This window comes from Anabrus simplex, chromosome 1, assembly GCF_040414725.1.
Source record: "Anabrus simplex isolate iqAnaSimp1 chromosome 1, ASM4041472v1, whole genome shotgun sequence".
Taxonomy (NCBI): Eukaryota; Metazoa; Arthropoda; class Insecta; order Orthoptera; family Tettigoniidae; genus Anabrus; species Anabrus simplex.
In genome coordinates, this window is record NC_090265.1 from 962,941,099 (window position 1) to 962,964,943 (window position 23,845).

The 23,845-nt window shown below is 41.1% G+C and overlaps 1 protein-coding gene across 1 annotated transcript in view; it reads left to right on the forward strand.

Moving 5' to 3' along the window:
• The window catches only part of LOC136857637 (DNA-dependent protein kinase catalytic subunit), an 873,484-nt gene that overhangs the window by 785,154 nt on the left and 64,485 nt on the right, over positions 1 to 23,845 (forward strand). The gene's annotated exons all lie outside the window — the stretch shown is intronic.

A 23,845-nucleotide genomic window follows, 5' to 3' on the forward strand; every position in this document is an offset into this window, starting at 1 on the left:
TGAAATTTCATCAAGTTTTTCGTCTGTTAAAAGCGTAGGCCAATTGGAAGTTCAAAAATTCACCACAAGAGGCCGAAAATATAGAAGGTCTCATCTTTGGAGTATTTAGTCTTGTGGTGACTTCAAAAACTGTTCATCAAAGAACTTAGTAAACAGGTACTGGCACTGATGTCCTACGTTGAATCGGACTTCCAGAAGAAGTTAAAAACCGTAGCTTTTGTCGAACTGACTGCAGTGTACGATACAAAAGTGGAATATCCACTATTTTTTCATAAATAACCTTCTCAGATTATAATGTCATGATTAGGTGGTTAGAACTGTATATTTTTCTCAAGTAAAAAATTCAGTAGCTGAAGAAAAGAAGCATTCACTCAGGAAGTAAAGGAGGATTTGAAATGTGGGAAGAAATTGTTTTTTGGAATTATAAGCAATGGTAGGAATGAAACAATGGACATGTGATTTGTGAAGAATAAAGAAGGACTAATACTGACAAAACCAGAAGAGAAAATGAGGAGATGGAAAGAAGTGACGCAAGTGTGATAAACTGATATAACTTGAAAACAATATTCTCTCACCCATGGGTAAATAATGCAAGTATCGAGCTCGAATTATTATTTTTATTTTACGATGATGATGATTATTATTATTATTATTATTATTATTATTATTATTATTATTATTATTATTATTATTATTATTATTATTATTATTATTACTACTTGTAATGTATGACTATGAAGTGTTTACATCCATTTAGTATTAGTATTATTATTACTACATCATATGTACATACGATACGATCGTGTTGTTATTACCTGTATATGATGGATGTGTAATCTGCTACAGAATTGTGAAACACGCTGTAACATCCAGAATGGCTCTGGATCAGATGAAGAGATGGTAAAATATTCTATACATTATAACCATGTTGTTAGGCACTCGATAATTTACGAGAAGGTATTTTGGTAACGTATTTTTCTAGAAGCCTGCCCAGGCACATATATAAAGAGGTGGTCTTGATGGTAGACGAGTTATTGTTTAGTGGAGTTGTGATATAACAGGAAGTATATTTCTGACCTTGTGTTGTGTTGAACTGACATGCTGTGCCATCAGTTTCAACTGTTTCAACTGTGTTTTAAGGTTGCAAACTCTATGTGGTATGTACATAGCATTAGGCAATTGTTAAAATGGCAGCTTGTTGATGTTTATGGAGTGAAGTGTTTTGTTGTGATGGCAGTGATTTGCCAACTGGAGAAGTGTCACTTCGTCCAGTCCCGTGTAGAATATCTTGGCCACGTCCTAACATCTGAAGGCTCAGAAATCAACCGGAGAAGAATCGAGCTATCGAAGAAGCTGAACGCCCACGGACCAAGTGACAAGTACGTCAGTTCGTTGGCTTGTGTGGATGTTATAGTGCTTTGAGCCACACTTTGAAGAGAAGGCAATACCACTCACCGATCTACTCCATAACAACCGCCCGTTCGGATAGACCAGCAAGGAAGTGTCAGCATTCCAAGGCATTAAGGCTGCGAAATGCAACGCTCCCGGTCTAGCCCATTCCGACCCTCAATGGAAGATATGCCTGCACACAGACGCCAGCAACCCCGGCTTAGGAGTAGTGTTATTCCAAGAGAGGAGTGACGGCGGAAGGGACATCATTGAGTATGCCAGCCCACCGAACAACGCTACCGTACTGTCGAGAAGGAAGCCTTAGCCATGGTGTGGGCCATGGGGAAATTCAGAGGCTACTTGGAGGGAAGTAAGTTCCAGCTCTACACCGATAAAGCCGCTCTGAAATGGTAACCTTGGTCTCTGACTGAAGGCTCAGTTAATTGCAGAATTTGATTTCAATGTGTGTCACGAGGACCGACGAACATAGGAGCAGACAGCTTACCTAGGCAGCCGGTGATGGAATCTGAAGCTAAGATCACCATTGTTGAGAAGTAGTTCCCACGAAAACACCAGAGTGATCCTAGGGAACCTGTCCTTATGACCATCAAGAAGGAACTTGATCTGGGAGTGATCAAACAGTGTCAGGAACAAGACAAGCCCTGTAGGACCATGGCGCAGTGTATTAGGAGACAGAACACCGATAGTCGACTCGTTCTGAGGGAATTCAAGATATGCTACAAGAACAGCCGAGTTGACGGAGGACTCTTGATGTACAGCTCGGACCTCTCCATCATGCCTGCAGTAGTGGTGATCCCGACAGCACATGACAGACATCCTCTAGAAGTTCCACGATAGCACTAAAGCCGGACATCCAGGAGGCAAAGAGACGTATCAGTCTATCCATGGAAGGTTCTTCTGGTTCACCATGCGGAAAGACATCCTGGGCCACATGAAGGGGTGCTACATCTGTGCCTGCACCAAGGCGAGCAACAGGAAGGTAGATTCCAGCCAACAAGGAAGAAGGCCACAACGCCCGTGAGTGGTCATAGCCCTGGACTTGATGGGTCCTTTCCCTAGAACACCATGGTGCAAAACAGGACTCCTAGTAATCGCAGACCTCTTCACAAGATGGATTGTGGCCTTTCCCATACCTGAAGTCACGACGGGACACATCACCTGTCTGCTACAAGACGAGGTGTTCAGCCACTATGGTTAACCACGGTGCATTCTGTCAGACAACGGGATTCAGTTCACGTCCAGGAAGTGGCAGCAAATTATGACAGAATGGGGTGTGGAGCGCTGGACCACCCCTATCTACAACCCTAAGGCCAATCCAACAGAACGACGAAACCAGGAGCTGAAAAGGATGCTACGGGTCCACCTGATAGACAAAGAACATTGACTGTGGGACCGTCAGATACCGCAGTCACTCTTTGCCCTGCGACGGCGCATCAGCCGTTTAATCGGCTATTCTCCAGCGCATCTGTTCATTGGTCGACAGCTATACGGCACCGGGGATTGGGAGATTCTTCCGCCTCCCTCTCCTGGTCAAGATGATGCAGCTGTTTCCCTGGCAGAGTGGCAGCAGCAGCAGCAGCAGAACATCTAGGAGAAGCAAGCTTTGGCCGAGAAGAGATTCCTTACTCAGGCCAAGGCTTAAGATGTCGGAAGAGACCCAGTCCTACTAGGCCAATAAGTACTGCGATGTAACCACCCAGTCAGTACTTGTACATAAATATTTATATGAGTTCAGTTAATGTAAATTACCTGTAAATTAATCTATATATATATATATATAAAATAAGAGTTTTGTCTGTACATTGCTCAGAATTTGAAAAGAATGGTATTTCTGTATCGGTCATGTCCACAGTAACAAGAAAATGCATTTTTTTACTTTTCCGTAATTTCTGTCTGTCTGTCTGTCTGTCTGTCTGTCTGTCTGTCTGTCTGTCTGTCTGTCTGTCTGTCTGTCTGTCTGTCTGTCTGTCTGTCTGTCTGTCTGTCTGTCTGTCTGTACACGCATCAATAGAAAACGGCTGAAGAGAATTTAATGAAAATCGGTATGTAATGTCGGGTGATGAACCACTGCAATCTAGGCTACAAATTATTTTATTCATGTTGAGTGAAATGGTAGTTTAGGGGAAGGCCTGAAATGTAATTCTCAAATAAGTTATTTATGTTATTAGTGGTCGTATCGATAAATACTACATAACTAACATAACTTTAGTTATGTCGTAAGTTAGTAGTAGTTATGTAAGAAGTTATTAAATTTCCGATCACTTGTCTTATACATTGTTACCGTACCGCATATAATCGGAGATATTCATGAATTTGGATTTTTGTTACTAAGTCCATATCAGCGCCGAGTCACGAGAAAATGGGTAAACAGAATTTAGTGAAAATCGGTATGTGAAGTCTGAGAATAAGGAACTAATTTGTTTGACGTCGCACTGACACAGGTAGGTCTTATGGCGACGATGGGATAGGAAATGAATAGTGGTGTGAAGGAAGCGGCCTTGGCTTTAAGGTACAGCCTGGTGTGACTGGTGTGAAAATGGGAAACCACGGAATACCATCTTCAGGGTTGCCGGCAGTGGGGTTCGAATCCACTATCTCCCGGATGCAAGCTCACAGCTGCGCGCCCCTAACCACACGGGCAACTCGCCTGGTCGTACCGACTGTAACAGCCTGCTTGTATATTGATGGGAAGTAGCTGGGGAGTAAGATAACTTTCTTCTTTAGCATGCCATTCCTCTGGTTCATACATTTCCTGATATATCTGGTACGTAACACACTGGTTCATCATAGTATTCGAGCCATTCAATCCCTACTCTGAGGCACTGATTGGAATGAGTAGTGTGCATATTTAACGGAATAATGACAGAGGAGTGTTCATGGCAGTCTGCGACCTGGTTATTCCATCTCTGGAACTTTGGACTCTTAGATCGGCACCGTAGTACTGTTTGTTGAAAGTGAGAAAGTGTGCGGTTTTTCATTTGATCGAGTATTTTATATGATAACATTGCTTTCAATCGCTACATTCCTACTGACGTTTTTGTAATGACCTATGTTGAATTCAGTTAGGAAAACCACCAAGTCAGTCCTTTTGAGAATCCCGTAGCGAAGCACGGGTACATCAGTAGTATTATATATAGTTTGTTATTTACCTATATATGATGTGTAATCTGCTACAGAATTGTGAAACGCACTGTAAGATCCAGAATGGCTCTAGATCAGATGAGGTGATTGTAGAATATTCTATACATTATAACCATGTTATTAGGCACTTGAGAATTTTCGAGAAGGTATTTTGGTAACGTATCTTTCTAGAAGCCTGGCCAGGCACATATATAAAGAGGTGATCTTGATGGTAGACGAGTTATTGTTTAGTGGAGTTATGATTTAACAGTAAGTATATTTGTGGTGTTGAACTGACATGCTGTGCCATCAGCAGTCAACTGTTTCAACAGTGTTTTTAGGTTGCAAACTCTATGGCATGTACGTAGCAATAGGCAATTGTTAAAATGGCGGCTTGTTGATGTTTACAGAGTGAAGTGTTTTGTTGTGATGGCAGTGATTTAGGTTATGTGCATTTAATTTGCAAATAATTGTAAATAAATCCGTGTACACAAGTTGACAGCATTTTGTGTATGTCATTATGGATACAACAACAGCTGAATGTGAGAAACCAGACATGTGGAGAAGGTATCCAAGCTGCAGGAATAGAAGTAGTAACAGAGAAGGAATCAGACATTACAATGATAGAGGTGGAATGGGCAGCTAAAAAGATGAAGATTAGAAACGTTGTGGGAATAGATGAAGTAGCTGTAAAAATTATCAAGCCTGCAGGACCAGCGGGATTGCAGTGGACTTCAGAATACTCACGTGTGTATGGAGAGGGAGAGAGAGAGAGAAGTGCCCAGTGATTGAGAAAAGGTTATAATAATACGAATATTCAAGAAAGGAGATAAGATGTGCAATAACTGCCGAGGAATCACCAACCTCTCTCCATGTTGTCAAGATAATGGAAAGGATATTGGAACGAAGAATTAGAGAAAAATTTAACAGCCATGCAATAAAATACCAGAAAGACCTAAAATTGCCTAATAACAATACAGTGAATTACAACAACATGGCTAGTAATATCATGACAGGTACAAACAACCCTAATTCAGAAAAGGGGACGAATAGTAGAGAATAGGGAACAAGACCCAAAATTTTCAACATGCAGATTTCAAAAATCCCACATTCCTCATTTTTATGAACCTTGGAAATCTCAATAAAAGTGTGATGAGAAAAATTATTATAACGTCTAAATTTTAAAGAGTCATTGTTTAGGTAGCCTTTCTCGTGGACAGTCGAGATTTCTTCTAAGGACGCTGCTCACAGTTCCTTGTGAAACGTAAAGAATTTCACCTTATTTTCTTGACATGGCATAAGCCCGAAAGCCTATACAGCATCATGTCTATAAGTACAGGACGTGAAAGCATCAATGGCAACATTAAAAATCTCTATGGGGAGGATACTTTTAAGAAGGCTTCAAAATTCAGCAAATTAAGGAGAAAGAAGTCTATTCTTCTTTCTTCTTTGTGCTTTCTACTGAGATGCAGGGACCATAACATCATTCCCAACTGTGTGAAGCTGAAGCACACGTTAAATACACTGAAGGCCAGGAGAATTATCAATGCGCTAGCAAGGCTCTTGTGATCGAGATAGTGCTTAATACTCGTCGGGAACTGGATTCAGTCTCCCGAGAGTTGTTTCGTTTACACCTGCTGTTAAGCAACACTCTCTCGCGGGAATTGTGGTTGACTTTCGATCACATTTCTGCTATACAGGCTGAACGAAAATTCAACCAGATGTTATTCAGGCAGAAATCAAAGTTCCTCCCGTCTAGTTCAGAAACAGGCGGTCTCTCGCATGAATCCGGATGCTAGTAAAACTGTTGTCAATCTTTCCAAGAAATCCTTGGATGAGAACCAAACGGCAGTTCTAGCTAGGGGTCTTAATTTCGCTGTCGCTCCCTCTAAAATACTTACTTCCATTGTGGCAGCCATCTACAAACTACCTACATATGAGGCTCAGGAGTTAAGACTTAGAGATGATTCTGAACTGACCATTCTCCCAGCTGATAAGGGTAATGCGATAGTGGTTATGGACACTGACGAGTATAAGAATAAGATCTCGGCTATATTGTCAGAGCCTGTTTACAGACTGAGCTCACATGACCGCACCACTTGTGTGTCCAGCGCCACCGTGAAGCTCTTAAGGCGATCTTCAATTCCAAAAGAGGAGGCTAAACATCTGGCCCCGAGGGATGCAGTGCCACCTAGATTATATGGACTGCCTAAGATCCATAAAAAAAGATGTTCCTCTCAGACCTTTTGTTAGTGCGATAGGTTCTCCTACATATGTTCTGGCTAAATACCTAAGCAAATTGCTTCAGCTACGCATAGGACATACTGAATCATACATCTGAGACTCTCGGTATTTCGTCAACAAGCTGTCAACCATAACCCTTCAACCTAATGCACTTTTGGTGTGTTTCGATGTGGAGTCCCTGTTCACTAAAGTGCCGATTGACTCGGTCATGTCTCTCATTGAACACCTGTTCCCTGAGGACATTACTAAGCTATTTTACCACTGCACGACTTCCAGCTATTTCTTGTGGGGTGGGAATTTTTACGAATAGACGGACGGAGTGACTATGGGAAGTCCACTTTTGCCCGTAGTGGCTAATTTCTTTATGGAGCATTTTGAGGAGGAGGCTATTGCTTCGGCGACCGTCAAACCTATGATATGGTGGAGGTATGTTGATGATGCATTTGTGGTCTGGACAGAAGGTCCTGAGAAACTTCATCTATTTCTAAACCACCTAAATCAGCAACATCCTTCAATAAAATTCACTGTGGGGATGGATTTGGACGGATGCTTTCCTTTCTTGGATGTTCTAGTAAGAAAGAAACCGGACGGCTCCTTAGGACATACCATCTATCGTAAGCCTACCCACACAAATCACTATCTTCATGCAGATTCTCACCACCATCCAGCACAAAAACAAGGCATTCTCACGACACTCGCCAAGAGGGCAAGACAAATTTGTGAGCCATCACATATCCAGGTAGAGATGGACACGTTCAAAGTCGCGTTCAAGGGTAGTGGTTACAGTGATTTGCAGATTCATAGAGCCCTGCATCCCAGAGAACGACCAAGCAAAACTCGCAGAAGGAACAAGTGAAGGGAACTGCCTACTTGCCTTACATTCACAACACCACAGATCGAATTGCCAAGGTCCTCCGCAAACACAACATAAAAACCGTGTTTGGCACCGCCACTAAAAATGGCTCACAGTCTGAGTAAAACCAAGGACAAATTGTCCCCACTTTTACATGCTGGGGTATACGGAATTCCCTGTACGTGCGGTAAGGTATACATCGGCCAAACATGCTGGTCGATTGGTACCCGTATCAAAGAACATGAACGTAATATTTGTCTCAACCAACCAGACAAATCGGCAATAGCTGAGCATGCTCTATTGTCGGGTCATGATGTCATGTTCCAAGATGCTCAAGCTCTTACCCACACTAGACACTACAGGTCCAGGATTATACAGGAAGCTGTGGAAATACATAGAAATTCTAACATTTTCAACAGGGACACCGCCTATCAATTAAGTAATACCTGGTTGCCAGCCATTAAGAATTTACGTAGGTAGTTCCCTTCCCTGTCCTTTCACTATTGTTATTTTGTCTCAGTTTTTTCCAAATTCGTACGTTCCTCGGCGCCAGTTGTCTCATTCCAGGCTTGTGTCTATATCATACACATGTCAAGTTCATATGTTACGTACACACGTTACGTGAACTGCTTAGTCTGATGGCTCGGTCAGCTTCCGCTTCGAACGCTAGCATTCTTGCCACATCCTGGGAGCCATTTGGTGGCGACTGAACGTACCATTTCCACTTTTATTATAACGTCTAAATTTTAAAGAGTCATTGTTTAGGAAGCCTTTCTCGTGGACAGTCGAGATTTCTTCTGAGGACGCAGGGCACAGTTCCCTGCGAAACGTAAAGAATTTCACCTTATTTTCTTGACACGGCATAAGCCCAAAAGCCTGTACAGCATCACGTCTACAAGTACGGACCGTGAAAGCATCAATGGCAACAAAATAAATTTCACCAAGGAAATGGGCCAATATACAGAGATTAAGTCTGTTTTTCTTTTCCTTTAAAACTTATCCATATTAACACATTTGAAACACATTGGACACTATATCACAATAATAAATAAATAATAATGTTATTGATTTTACATCCTACTTACTACTTTTATGGTTTTCAGAGATGCCGAGGTGCCAAAATTTTGTGCTGTAGGAGTTTTTTAACATACCATTAAATATACCAACATGAGGCTGACGTATTTGAGCACCTTCAAATACCTTGGGGCTAAGCCAGGATTAAACCCGCAAAGTTGAGCTCAGAAGTCAGCCCAGCTGTATCACACTAAGAGTTCGTAATCATGATGACTTCTAAGAAAGGGTAAATTGCCCAAATGTTTGTCAGAAATATCATAAAACATGGTTTGTTACAGAAATAGCTGCCCCCGTTGACTGAATACCCACAGGAAATTACTGCATATGTAATCACATAACCCAAGCCCACAAACGTTGTCATAGATGAATGAGGTTATCATTATTGCTCAAAGCAAATACTCTAATACACTGTCCTCAACTTAAGTCCAACAAGGCTCAAAGAGCTCACTTTGGAATTAAAGGCTGAAAACCTTGGCTGCCAATATAAAGAGCTGCAGACCAGCTGCAGGAACTATAAAAGTCCTTCGTGGTGCAGCACCAAACAAAGTGGTGAACATATAACAAGCTTTTACACTCTCTTTTATATGATAACACCAAGAATTCAATTCTGTAAGTTACACACAAGTAGCGTGAGAGTCACATTGTCCATTGTTCATGAATGAAAGGAATAGTGTAACAGCTTATATCAAGCATGAAGGCTTCAGTGAGGTGTAAAGATGGCTGGGAGGATAATCTCAGGAAAGATCTTGGAAAGTTGTGTAACAGGAGCATATGCATCAGACAAGGTGAATGGTGAAGATGAATGACAATTACAACACATTCTAGTCTCCTTTTTTTTTTTTTTTTTTTTTTTAAACTCTGTTGGATTTTTAGCCTTACTTCTTGTTACCCTCACTTTCTCCATTTCTAAGATACTGCCATCTGGTGAACTAATAATTTCCTTGTTCACATTGTCCTCAGATGCCTTGCCCTTTATGGACCGTAAGTCCTTTAAACTCAGACTTTTCCCTCTGGCCACTATTTCTTTTCTCCTATTTTCTGTCCCTCTATTGAACCTTGGATGTGATGTGAACCTCCTGTCGGCTACTCCAGCGTCCATTATTTTGGCAGGTTCATTTGCCTATCCACTTCCTTTTGCTGACCCTGCAATGCACCGAACTTCTCTACCAGCTGTATTTTCATAAGTTGCTACACAAGCACTATCCTTACTCATAGTAATCTGCACATTCTTTCATCTGTCATATGCGCCACCCTTTGCTGTTGCTGCTGATCCATTTCTTTTAGCTGCACCGATTACCATCACCTACTTGTAAGGTGCTTTGCTCATATGAACACCTTGAGTCCTGAATTCCTTGCTTTTCCTAAATCACTACTGCTCTTGGAAAAAAAAGGGGATAAGTCAGAAGCTTCTACTTCTGAGAAAACTGTGTTTCAAGTGGGGGCATTACTTTGCTCTATTACTGAGAGGTCATTATGGCTCTGATGTTAATACTTTTTGTTTATCTCTCATATGTTTACAAATATAGATAAATATGCTAAATGTGATGCAGGCAGGAAAGGGAGCTTAGGATGACGTATCTCCTTGTGTACAACAGACCAGTGACAACTCTTTTTAGATCAGACAGTTTAAAAAAAAAAAAAAAAAATGGTTAACATTCAATTTGAATACATTAACCCTCTTGCACTCAGCCTATATGCAGGGGTTTGCTCAAAGCAGCTCAAACTAATTTTTATGATTTTGCAACCAAATTACAAAACAATATCATGTAAAAGGATTTAAACATATTAAAATCAAATAAATTGCACTAATATAGGAAACCGTGAGCATTTCAGAAATGAATATATCTTGGACGTATTATTATTGGTGAAGCATAAAAAAAATTAAACTTTAAAAATAATTTTTGAAAAATAAAAAAATGGTTTTCAATGACAGAAATATCAGACATATTTTGTATTTCTTCTTTACTCTTAAACCTGAAAGAAAGAATATTTAATTCTGAATTATTTGATCAGTATGATTTTTGTGCTGCACTTCACTCATGAAGTATGTTACAAAGTTATTCTTTGTACACATAACTATCATCGATGTCAGGTCCTTCAAGGTCTGATGCACGGTGAATAGCTGTGACTGTGTGGAAATCTTCCCACATAATGAGAATAGCTTTTGACAACAACAACAACTGTCTAAATCATCTGAAAATTTAAGGATATTGGAATCATTCAGCCTTAAACATCACCCAGCCATTATGAGAAAAGGATGATGCAAGCACATACAACAAAGGATGAGAAAATGTGTAATTAAAGTTCAGGAAGTACAGCAAACACATGAAATATCAAAGAAACTAAATAAATTCTAAACTAAATTGATAGCAAGATCAAATTGTTGTATTCATAAGCCAATCTAAAACAGATGCACAAAATAACATCTTTGAACCACCACAATATAAACATTCACAGTCACGAGATTTCATTTGTCGAAAATAAACATATTTTGTATGGCTGGTGGCTCTATCTGTTACCATTTAACAACCACACAAATGACCAAAACCTATAAACAGGATAGAGCCAATGTATCGGCCCCATGAGCGTTCTCGCCATAACCTCTCACACTGATAGATTGGCGCACTGTGAGCAAGAGGTTTTAAGCCTTAATTTATGAAAGTATGGGTGTCAGCAAAGAAAAAAGGAGGAGATTGTCCTTTAATTTGAAAAAAAATATATTGAAAAGTTTCTGGGCAACAGCAAAGAGCTTGAGATATTTCATTCTACAAGGCCCATAATATCTTACAGATTTATGTAAGCAAAAGGTAAGGTATGATAGCCACTTACACATAAAGTATACTTAAAAAATAACATTTGGAATATTTAACCAAATCTCAAATTATCTGCGTGGCTGAAAAACGTCAACAGAGTCAACCACGTTATGAATAATGATTACTATTTCTGAGGTATTCTTATAATACCACACAAATGAACAAATTGCAGAGATATAGTAGCTTATCTCCATCTGCAGGTATGGTGGAGAAATGTAGGGGAGTAACTCCAGGATTTTTTTTACATACATACATACATACATACATACATACATACATACATACATACATACATTATCATTATAGACTGTTATGCCTTTCAGCGTTCAGTCTGCAAGCCTCTGAGAATTTACTAAACGTCGCCACGATCCTCGATTTGCAACTAGTGTTGTGGCCTCATTTAGTTTGTGGCGGCATCAGGAAGAATGAACTCGCCCCACATACAGAACGCACCCTTGTGCACGATGCAACATTGCATCAGGGTATAGCTTGCTAAACTAGCATCATTCGGCTGCGTGGAGTGAGCATGAGCATCACGCCTGTTTGTGTCTTGTTGGTGTAATCAGTGTAACCTATCTCACATGCAAAGGTGTACTAAAACTGTGTGTGGTGTAAATAAATCTTATTATCCATGAGGGCTGGTTTATTTATGAACGATGTGGAGCTGCCTACAACCAAGACCCCATAAATGGTGACCCCGAGTATGGAGAACACGCTCATACCATAACCTATCTTGGACCACGTGCTTCACCACAGATCACGGTATGTTACCACACTTTATTTCAAAGAGGCATTAGACTGTTTACTTCATTGGAACTACCACCTCTTCCGAGTATGAAACCAATTCGACAAACGACAAAAACAGTCGCCAGAATCCTAACGGCCGTCGGTGATACGCATCGCTTCAGTCCGCACGCGGCAACTTTACGCCACTTCTCTTTGTTACGCCGCATCTGCTACTCTTCAAGAACGCAACATATCATCTAAAAACTTGTATGTATATAACCTACGTTTTACTTGTTCCGGAATATTGCAAATTATTCACAACATAAATTCGTTGTGAAGTTGTACGGACATCACAAAGAAATGTATAGGCCTACAATGGACAGTACCTAGTTTTCTAACCATAGTTACAATCTTGGTGTTAAATTGATGTACGTAATCCAGCAATCTTCTGTGCAATTTTCTTTCTCTTTTTGCTAATTAAGGCCTAAGATACAGACTACTCCACAACATAGGCCTACCCTATTTGCTGTTCAAACAAGTAAAATTACTTTAAAATAACCTACTTCTCATGCATTACTACTGCTTGAATTGTTGTACTATATATATATATATATATAAATCGTAATCGTGCCTTTTAGTGGTTTCTAAGTTGTTACATTACAGGTATAACATACAGTTGCATTATATGGACATTCCTCAAGACTTAAAATGGACATTGGAACCCACGGTTTATGCTTAATATTTTCATTTATAACCAAAATCAGTGTGTAACATCTGCAAGATTATTTTGTTAACTTATAGTTTATATGTTTGTGAATCTCTTATCATATGCTAGGCCTACCTGCATAATATTTTGTTTCCAGCTAACCTATAAGATTGTTTCAAACCATTTGTAAATTTGTGCTTGTGTTGCTCATCCTCACATCTTCATTCACTTACACACACAACTGCACATCGTACCTCTGACTACTTCTTTGTCACCTTGTCCGGTATTTTCAGAATTCTTTTTCTCCTTGCCCCTGTGTTGTGTACCCATCTTGATTATGGCGGAGGATCGATTAAAAGCTTTGGAGGAACAAAATAACAACTTGCAGAACCAACTCCAACAACTTATTGCTTTGACGAAGCCTTTGCAAGAGCAGAACGAAGCATTACTAGCCCGGCTCCAGGAGCATGAGTCTACTGGTACCGATGCTACATCTAGCAATGTTGGCCAAGTTGCCAAAATCTCTGCAAAGCTACCACCGTTTTGGTATGACAGACCAACTGTTTGGTTCGCCCAGGTTGAAACTCAATTCAGGCTCGCAGGCATCACGGCCGACCAGACTAAATTTGATAATGTAATTTCACAGCTTGACACCAAGGTCATAGCCGAGGTAGAAGACATTGTCATTAACCCTCCTACCACAGGACGTTACGAAAAACTAAAATCTGAACTAGTCCGTCGTCTTTCCGTATCCGAAGAGCAACGAGTTCGCCAACTTCTTGGCGACGAAGAACTCGGTGATAGGAAACCATCACAATTTTTACGTCACTTAAAGTCATTAGCCGGTAGCTCACTTCATGACGAAAGTATATTAAAACAACTTTTCATGCGTCGACTACCCCAGCACTTGCAGGCTATATTAGCGGCCCAGTTAATGCCTCTAGCTGATATAGCAGAGCTTGCAGACAAGATCTTGGAACTTTCACCTACTGTCACACCACCATATAGCCACTTGGCCGTACATGCTACAGCTGCGCCGAACACTTTAGCTGCCCAGATGGAGGAATTGACACGTAAAGTCGATGCCCTGGCCCGTAACCAGCCCCGAGGCAGGAGTCACAGTAAAAGGAGATCTAAAAGCCGTGACCGTTCCCTTACTCCACAGAGCCGGCTTTGTTGGTACCACAAAAAGTTCCAAGATAAAGCTGTAAAATGTACTAGTCCCTGTTCCTGGCAGGCGGAAAACGGAACGAACAGCCAGTGAAGACGGCAACTGTCTGTTCTACATCGGGCCGCCGTCTATTTCAAATCAAATCAAATCAAAATCTCTTTATTTGCAAATGAGGTGTCTACCTCGGTGGCAAATGGTACACTAAAATACATTATTGTCAAGCACTAAATATTAAATTAACAAGAGAAGAAAAGTTTTCCTATAATACAATATTATACAATTTACGCTAACAATGTTTTCTATTAAACACACAGCTCATCCTTAATAAATTTATATTGTTTACAAAATTCTACTTATAATATATCCTGTCCTACTTACAAATATAGTCAACTGATATACAGTATGTGGAATTACTTCAAATGATACTATACAACTGGTATAACATTAATATTTACATTGCATTTATTTATTTATTTTTTAATTTTTTTTTTTTTTTTTTTTTTTTTTTTACCCGTTCTGGATCCTAAGTAGCATAACGACCTGCTGTGTCTTAACCAGAGCCCCTTTTGCCACCACTTTTCAGAGTTCCTGAAGGGCCTTCACAGCTACCGTAGCGGTCCCAGGGCCCTCGAAGTCCCCACTGTACTTCACCCCTACAGGCAGTCCCCTACTTTGGCTGTCCAAACTCCTTAGACCAGGGGATGGAATTAATTTATTCACACACATTTTTTTATATACAATAACCTGCACTGGTCGAATGCCCTCTAACATTTCATTTATTTTCTCTGTTGCTGTTTATTCTCTTCTTGAATATCTGTACAGATTTTGGAAAAGGATCAAACACTACCCCTGGTAAACTGTTCCACTCCTTCACACCCTTCCCAATGAATGAAAATTTACCCCAATCGCTTCTGCTAAAATTCCTTCTAATTTTATATTTGTGGTCAGTCCTGCCGATATAATTATTTTCCAACTGAAGCCTCTCACGGATATCTCCCCATGCTTCTTCTCCTGTATAGGCTCTATATAATCCTGTAAGTCTAGTTTTCTCCCTTCTCTTACTTAAAGTTTCCCACCCAAGTTCCTTTAACATTTCTGATACACTACTCTTTCTCCTGAAATCCCCTGTTACAAATCTTGCTGCTTTCCTCTGCACACTATCTATTTCTTTTATTAGGTATTCTTGGTGAGGATCCCAAACACTGTTTGCATATTCCAATAATGGACGAACCATACTCAAGTAACTTTTTTCTTTTAATTCTTTGTTGCATCCTTTAAGTAGCCTCATTATGACATGTAACGATCTGTATGCTTTCCCAACAATGTCATCAACATGACCCTTCCAGTGCAAATTACTTTCAAATCTCACACCTAAGTATTTGCACTTGCCATCTTTTGGGATAACTACCTCATCCAAAGTATATTCAAATTCAGTTTTAAAACTCCTGTTTGTAAAAGTTGTAACAGTTGATTTGCCTCCATTAACCTTCATATTATTTTCTTCAACCCATTGTTGGATACTTTCAAGGTCCCTTTGTAATTCTGAACAATCCTCAATGTTGTTTATTTCTCTATAAACAATTATGTCATCTGCATACAATCTTATTTTTGATGTTATATTGTTCCCTAAATCATTTGCGTATATTAAGAAAAGTAACGGACCGATTATACTACCCTGTGCAATTCCCTTCCAAACTTTCTCTTCCTGAGATACATTATTTCCTACTTTGACTTTCTGAACCCTTGAATTTAGAAATGCTTTTATCCAACGTGTAACCCTTACGTCCAATCCTATTCCCTCCAATTTCTTTAATAATATTCCATGTTCCACTCTATCAAAGGCTTTGGAAAGATCTATGGCTATGCAGTCTAACTGACCTCCTGAATCCAACTGATCTGATATGTCCTGCTGAAATCCCACCAGTTGTGCCTCACAAGAAAATTTCTTTCTAAATCCATACTGGCTCCTCATGAACCAATTTTTATCATCACATATCCCTCTGATGTACTTCGATATTAAACTCTCCAGAATTTTACAAACTATACTGGTCAGGCTGATTGGTCTGTAGTTCTCTGGTTTCCTTTTATCACCCTTTCCTTTATAAATTGGTATTATTATAGATTCCTTCCATTCCTTTGGTATTACACTATTATTTATGACATAGTCAAAGAGAAATTTTAAATAAGGCACTATGTACCACCCCATTGTCTTTAATACCTCCCCAGTAATTTGATCACTCCCTGCTGCTTTTCCTTGCTGAAGCAGTTGGATTTCTCTGAAAATATCTTCGTTTGTGAATGAGAAGCTTCTTGTTTCCCTCTGTCTCTCTCCCTCTCTATCTTCTGTTTCGGTTTCCAACTCTTGACAATCATCTACTGAATCTCTAAATTCCCTACTAAATAGGTTTGCTTTCTCAGTATCTGTTAAATAGTGTTCACCCCCTTCTCCCACCATTGTAGGAATTTGGATTCCTTTTCCTTTTTGATTCCTGATATATGAATACAGCTTTTTCCATTTCCCTTTGTGGTCATTACCCTCTTGAAGTATGCCATTCATATAATTCTCTTTTGCTTCCTTTTTCACTCTATTCAGTTCCCTCGTTAGCTGTTTTCTAGTTTCTCTACTCTCCCTACCCTCTTTGATTTTCCTGTTTACTATTCTACATTTTCTTTTTAATTTTCTTATTTCCCTTGTATAATAAACAGGGTCTGAGGTCATTTTACCCTTCTTAACAGGTACAAATCTCTTCTCTCCTTCCCAAATAATTCCTTTAAATTTAGCCCAAAGTGTATCCACGTTACTCCCTTCACTTATCCAACAACTGAATTGTGAGTTAAGGTAAGTCCCAAATTCATCAACTTTAGTTTTTCTGTACAATTTCTTGTCTTGTGTAACCCTCTTATTAAGCCTTTTTGGTACGAGTCCTACATCCATTATTACAGCCTTATGGTCTCCTATTCCTTCAATTACCTCAGTTTTATCAACAATTTCCCATGGTTTAACCAAGAATACATCTAGTAAGTTATTGAGACGAGTCGGTTCTTGTACTACTTGTGTAAATCCTCCCTCCCAAATTAACTTATTTGCCAGTTTCTGTTCATGGGCTTCACTTGCAGCTCCTTTCCATTCAACTTCAGGCAAATTTAGATCTCCCCCAATTATTACCATATCATTATTATTGTTTTTACAAGTATAATCTATTATTTTTTCAAAGATTTCCATGTCTCTTGCCTCTCTTCCAGGCCTGTATGTTCCTATAATTCCCACCTCCTTCATATTATCACAAACTAATTTTATCCCTAATATTTCATCCCTTTCATCGGTAAACCATTCATGTGAACAGTAAGTTTCCTTCACCAGAATAAACACCCCCCCTCCCTTTTTATCTCCTCGGTCTCTACGATAGACTGTGTACCCTTCTGGAAATACTTCTCTATTACCCACCCCTTCTTTCAACCACGATTCCACTCCTATCACCACATCAGTCTCATAAGATTCCATCAATGTACCGAATTTTAATTGTTTATTTACTACACTTTGACAGTTTACCAAGAGCAATCTCAGACCCCCTTCCTCCCTAAAACTTGACTGTTGCAATTGGGTAACTTGAGATTCCTTACTATCCTGAGTTTCTTTTTCTAGTTGACTGAGCCAGCTTAAAGTATAGCTGGCTCTTTCTACTAGTTTTCCTGGTCAGTATTATAACTCAAGGGAGTTGCCTGTTTTACAGTACATATCTTAAGATTAATAAAATCTAGAACAATATTTCCTATCTTTCGTTTACCTGAATTGTTTAGATGGAGGCCATGTTTTGTATAACAGTATCTCTCAAAGCTGCTGCATTCAATAACCTGAGTATTCCGAAAATGTTTACAAATTTTAACAATATCTGTATTGACCTTGTCCACTTCAATGTTCACACACGAATCTCTACTCAAATCATGCCTGTGGGGCACGTTCACTACAAAAACGTTAGTGTGGGTCAGCTTCCCTAGTGTATGTTTAAGTTGTGATCTTACATTCTTGGCGTCGTCGCGAGCTACGTCGTTCGTCCCACCGATGATAAGCACTGCATCGCCGCTCCCGAAGTTCCTAGTTGCTGCTTCTACGTTTTCCACAACCCTGCTGATAGAAGCTCCTGGATATATTTCTCCGGTTGCTGCTATATTCTCGTCGTTAATCACTCCCGCAATTCCCCTTCCTTGGCTATCACCAAACACAGCTACCTTCGCTGATTTAGGCCTAACTGGGTCTTGAATCTGAATTCTAGGCCTAAATTTCAAACTCGGCACGGCAACGGATCGCGATGATTTGGTTTCACGCGCGCGATCACTTTCTTCCAGGATTAAATTATTTAGGGCAGAAAACCTATTTCTAATGTTTATTTCCGGAAATTCAGTTGTAGATTTCTTCTTAGCCGGCCATCCACGAACTACTTGACACCACGTGCTCGAGTTTGTTACTTGTACCGGTATATCACTCGAAGAATGGTCAGTCCCAAATTCTAGCGATCGCAGTCTTTCTTTTAATTCTTGATTTTCAACTTTAAGAGTCTCATTGTCCTTTTTTAGAATGTTTATAATTTCTAATGCACTTTTATATTCCTCATCGACTGTTTTCGGTGCTTCGTCAACGCCGTCCCCAACAACAACATTCCGAACACACTGCTCACAAATCCAGTCAACATTTTCATTAGTTTTTACGTCTCTAGGGCAATTTCCATATTTATTTTTGATCAGAATACCAAAGCAAAATTTCTGATTGACACCGGATCTGACCTTTGCTGTTTCCCGCGTAAGCTTCTGGAAGCACTTGTAAAGCTTCTGGGTATGAGCTGAGCGCTGCAAACGGTAGTACAATCAGGACATACGGTAGCCTTTCCATGAACCTCAACCTTGGTTTACGTCGTGACTTTCGTTGGCAATTTGTCATTGCTGATGTTAGCACAGCCATCATTGGTTCTGATTTTCTGGCTTACTATAACTTACTCCCTGACTGCCGTAACAGATGCCTCCTCGACGGCACCACCGGCCTACACGTTAAGGCATCTGTAGCCTCTATCGAACAGGCCAGCGTAAAGACTGCTGCAGTATCCACCGACTCACCTTTCAGCATGTTGCTCGCTGAGTTTCAGTCCATTACTCGCCCACCTGGGATCCAACGTGATATTAAACACAATACTGTACATCACATTAGGACAACCAAAGGCCCACCAGTCTCTTGTCGACCTCGTCGTCTAGGACCCCAAAAATTGCAGATAGCGAAGAAAGAATTCGAGGACATGGTAAGGTGTGGTACAGCGAGACCTTCTAATAGTCCCTGGTCCTCACCCTTGCACCTTGCACCTAAGCGGGACAACTCATGGCGTCCATGTGGCGATTACCGGGCATTGAATGCAAGAACAATACCCGACCGCTACCCGGTACGACACATAGGAGATTTTTGCCATAACATTGCTGGGTCAACCATTTTCAGTACATTTGACCTTATCAAGGCCTACCAACAGATTCCAATTCACCCCAGTGACATTTGCAAAACAGCCATAACAACCCCTTTTGGGCTGTTTGAATTTCCCTATATGTCGTTTGGGTTACGAAATGCTGGACAAACTTTCCAGCGTTTTATGGATGAGGTCACTAGAGATTTAAACTTCTGTTTCCCGTATATCGACGATATCCTGGTGTTCTCACGGGATGCTGAAGAGCATATGCACCATCTCCGCATACTTTTCCAGAGATTAGCTGATTACGGTGTAGTCATAAATCCATCCAAGTGCGTATTAGGTGCAAGTGAGGTAACCTTCTTGGGCTATCGGCTCTCAAAGGATGGTACAAAACCTCCACCAGAGAGAATCCAGTCTCTCTTGGAATACCCTCTACCGAAGACTGTCCAGGGCCTCCGCCGGTTCCTGGGCATGGTCAACTTCTACAGACGTTTCCTACCACATGCGGCTGAATTGCAGGCGCCGTTGGTGAACGTCCTAGCCAATTCTAAGCTTAAGGGTTTTAAACCTGTCCCCTGGACTCCAGAATTGCAACATGCTTTCCACGAATGCAAAGAAAGCCTAGCGCAAACCACTCAACTTGCTCATCCATTGCCAGATGCGCCTCTAGGTCTCTTTACCGATGCATCAAATACTCAAGTTGGAGCATGTTTGCAACAGAAAGTTGGACACCATTGGCAGCCCCTAGCATTTTTCAGTAAGAAGCTTTCAGCGCGTCAAACAACGTGGCCGGCCTATTACAGGGAACTGTTGGCTGTGTACGAGGCTGTCCAGCATTTCCGCTATATACTGGAAGCACAGCACTGCACCATATATACGGACCACAAGCCTCTGCTTTATGCATTTTCTCAACGCAGAGAAAAACTACCCCCAGCCCAACTAAATCAGCTGTCCTTCATATCCCAGTTCACAACTGATATTCAGCATATAAAGGGAGCAGATAACGTTGTCGCTGATACAATGTCTCGTGTTGAAGCCATCTCACTAGAAGATGACTGCGCTGCGCTGGCTCGATCCCAAGCGGACGATGACGAACTCAAAGCCTTATTGCATGGTGGTACGTCGCTGACATTAGAAAAAGTAACCCTTCCGGGCACCACGACTACCATTGTATGCGATACATCAACAGGAAAACCTTGTCCGTTCCTGACACTTCCTTTTCGACGCAAGTTCTTTGACAAGCTCCATAACTTAAGCCACCCAGGTATTCGAGCCACCTCTCATCTAGTCTCAGATAGATTTGTTTGGCCATCTATTCAGAAAGACACTCGTGCCTGGACTCGTGCTTGTTTGTCCTGTCAACGCAATAAAGTGACGAGGCATAATATATCTCCCTTGGGGAATTTCGGAGCACCCACAGGCCGTTTCAGCCACATTCACTTGGATATTGTTGGTCCACTGCCTGTCTGCGAAGGCTATAATTATATCCTCACTGCTGTTGACAGATTTACTCGCTGGCCAGAGGCATGGCCGATGCGCAGCATCACTGCCGAAGAAACAGCCGATACGCTAATAAGTGGTTGGATCTCCCGATTTGGTCTCCCAACTCGTATAACTACTGACCAAGGAAGACAATTCGAGTCTACACTCTTTCGCAGACTTATGACACAATTTGGTACAACAAAAATCCGTACAACCAGCTACCACCCATCCGCTAACGGTATGGTGGAGCGTCTTCATAGACAGCTAAAAGCTTCTCTGATGTGTCATAGTGCAACGTGGATAAAAGCCTTACCCCTAGTATTACTTGGCATGCGTGCGGTTCTTAAGGAAGATCTGAAAGCTTCCCCCGCCGAACTAGTTTTTGGGGAGCCTCTACGCCTCCCTGGGGAAATGGTTACTTCTTCGCCCAGTTCTCCTACTCCACTTGACCCTGCGGATTTTGTAAATCACCTAAGGAAGGTAATGGCCGAACTAAGACCTGTTCCTGCCTCCCGCCATAGTCAAGAGAAAATATTCGTCTTCAAAGACTTGGCAACTGCCTCCCATGTTTTCCTGAGAGTTGATCATGTGAAGCCTCCCTTGCAACCCCCATACTCTGTTCCTTACCCTGTAGTCAGCCGTAATGAGAAGACTTTGACGCTAATGATCGGAAACAAAGAAGTAGTAGTGAGTACAGACCGTGTTAAACCTGCATACATAGAAACAAACCTTGCTCTTCCTACCCGCACCAACACACCTGACACATCTGCTACCCCCATTTCATCCGGTCAACCTAGCACTTCTTTTACACCTGACTTACCTGATGCGTCATCACCACCCAGAAAGTACACAACACGATCAGGACGCAGAGTTCGCTTTGCCCGTCCATTCGATTTGTGAACTTTCCTTCTCCGTGGGGGGGTGATGTGGCGGCATCAGGAAGAATGAACTCGCCACACATACAGAACGCACCCTTGTGCACGATGCAACATTGCATCAGGGTATAGCTTGCTAAACTAGCGTCATTCGGCTGCGTGGAGTGAGCATGAGCATCACGCCTGTTTGTGTCTTGTTGGTGTAATCAGTGTAACCTATCTCACATGCAAAGGTGTACTAAAACTGTGTGTGGTGTAAATAAATCTTATTATCCATGAGGGCTGGTTTATTTATGAACGATGTGGAGCTGCCTACAACCAAGACCCCATAAGTTCTATACCTCTTATTTTTAAATCGTTAGAAACTGAGTCTAACCATCGTCGTCTTGGTCTCCCTCTACTTCTCTTACCCTCCATAACAGAGTCCATTATTCTCCTAGGTAACCTATCCTCCTCCATTCGCCTCACATGACCCACCACCGAAGCCGGTTTATGCGTACAGCTTCATCCATCGAGTTCATTCCTAAATTAGCCTTTATCTCCTCATTCCGAGTGCCCTCCTGCCATTGTTCCCACCTGTTTGTACCAGCAATCATTCTTGCTACTTTCATGTCTGTTACTTCTAACTTATGAATAAGATATCCTGAGTCCACCCAGCTTTCGCTCCCGTAAAGCAAAGTTGCTCTGAAAACAGACCGATGTAAAGATAGTTTTGTCTGGGAGCTGACTTCCTTCTTACAGAATACTGTTGATCGCAGCTGCGAGCTCACTGCATTAGCTTTACTACACCTAGATTCAATCTCACTTACTATATTACCATCCTGGGAGAACATACAACCTAAATACTTGAAATTATCCTCCTGTTCTAACTTTGTATCACCAATTTGACATTCAATTCTGTTGAATTTCTTACCTACTGACATCAATTTAGTCTTCGAGAGGCTAATTTTCATACCATGCTCATTGCACCTATTTTCAAGTTCCAAGATATTAGACTGCAGGCTTTCGGCACAGTCTGCCATTAAGACCAAGTCGTCAGCATAGACCAAACTGCTTACTACATTTCCACCTAAGTGAATCCCTCCCTGCCATTTTATACCATTCAGCAGATGATCCATGTAAACTACGAACAGCAAAGGTGAGAGATTACAGCCCTGTCTAACCCCTGTAAGTACCCTGAACCAAGAACTCATTCTACCATCAATTCTCACTGAAGCCCAATTGTCAACATAAATGCCTTTGATTGATTTTAATAATCTACCTTTAATTCCATAGTCCCCCAGTATAGTAAACATCTTTTCCCTCGGTACCCTGTCATATGCTTTCTCTAGATCTATGAAACATAAACACAACTGCCTATTCTTCTCGTAGCATTTTTCAATTACCCGGTGCATACTGAAAATCTGATCCTGACAGCCTCTCTGTGGTCTGAAACCACACTGGTTTTCATCCAACTTCCTCTCAACAACTGATCGCACCCTCCCTTCCAAGATACGAGTGAATACTTTGCCTGGTATACTAATCAGTGAGATACCTCGATAGTTGTTCCAATCCTTCCTGTTCCCTTGCTTATAGATAGGTGCAATTACTGCTTTTGTCCAATCTGAAGGTACCTTACCAACACTCCACGCTAATTTTACTACTCTATGAAGCCATTTCATTCCTGCTTTCCCACTATACTTCACCATTTCAGGTCTAATTTCATCTATTCCTGCTGCCTTATGACAATGGAGTTTTTTTACCATCCTCTCCACTTCCTCAACCGTAATTTCACCAACATAATTTTCCTCCTCCCCATGAGCTTGGCTGTTTGCAACACCACCAGGATGATTTCCTTTTACATTGAGAAGATGTTCGAAATACTCCCTCCACCTCTCCAGTGATTCCCTGGGATCTATTATGAGTTCACCTGAATTACTCAAAATAC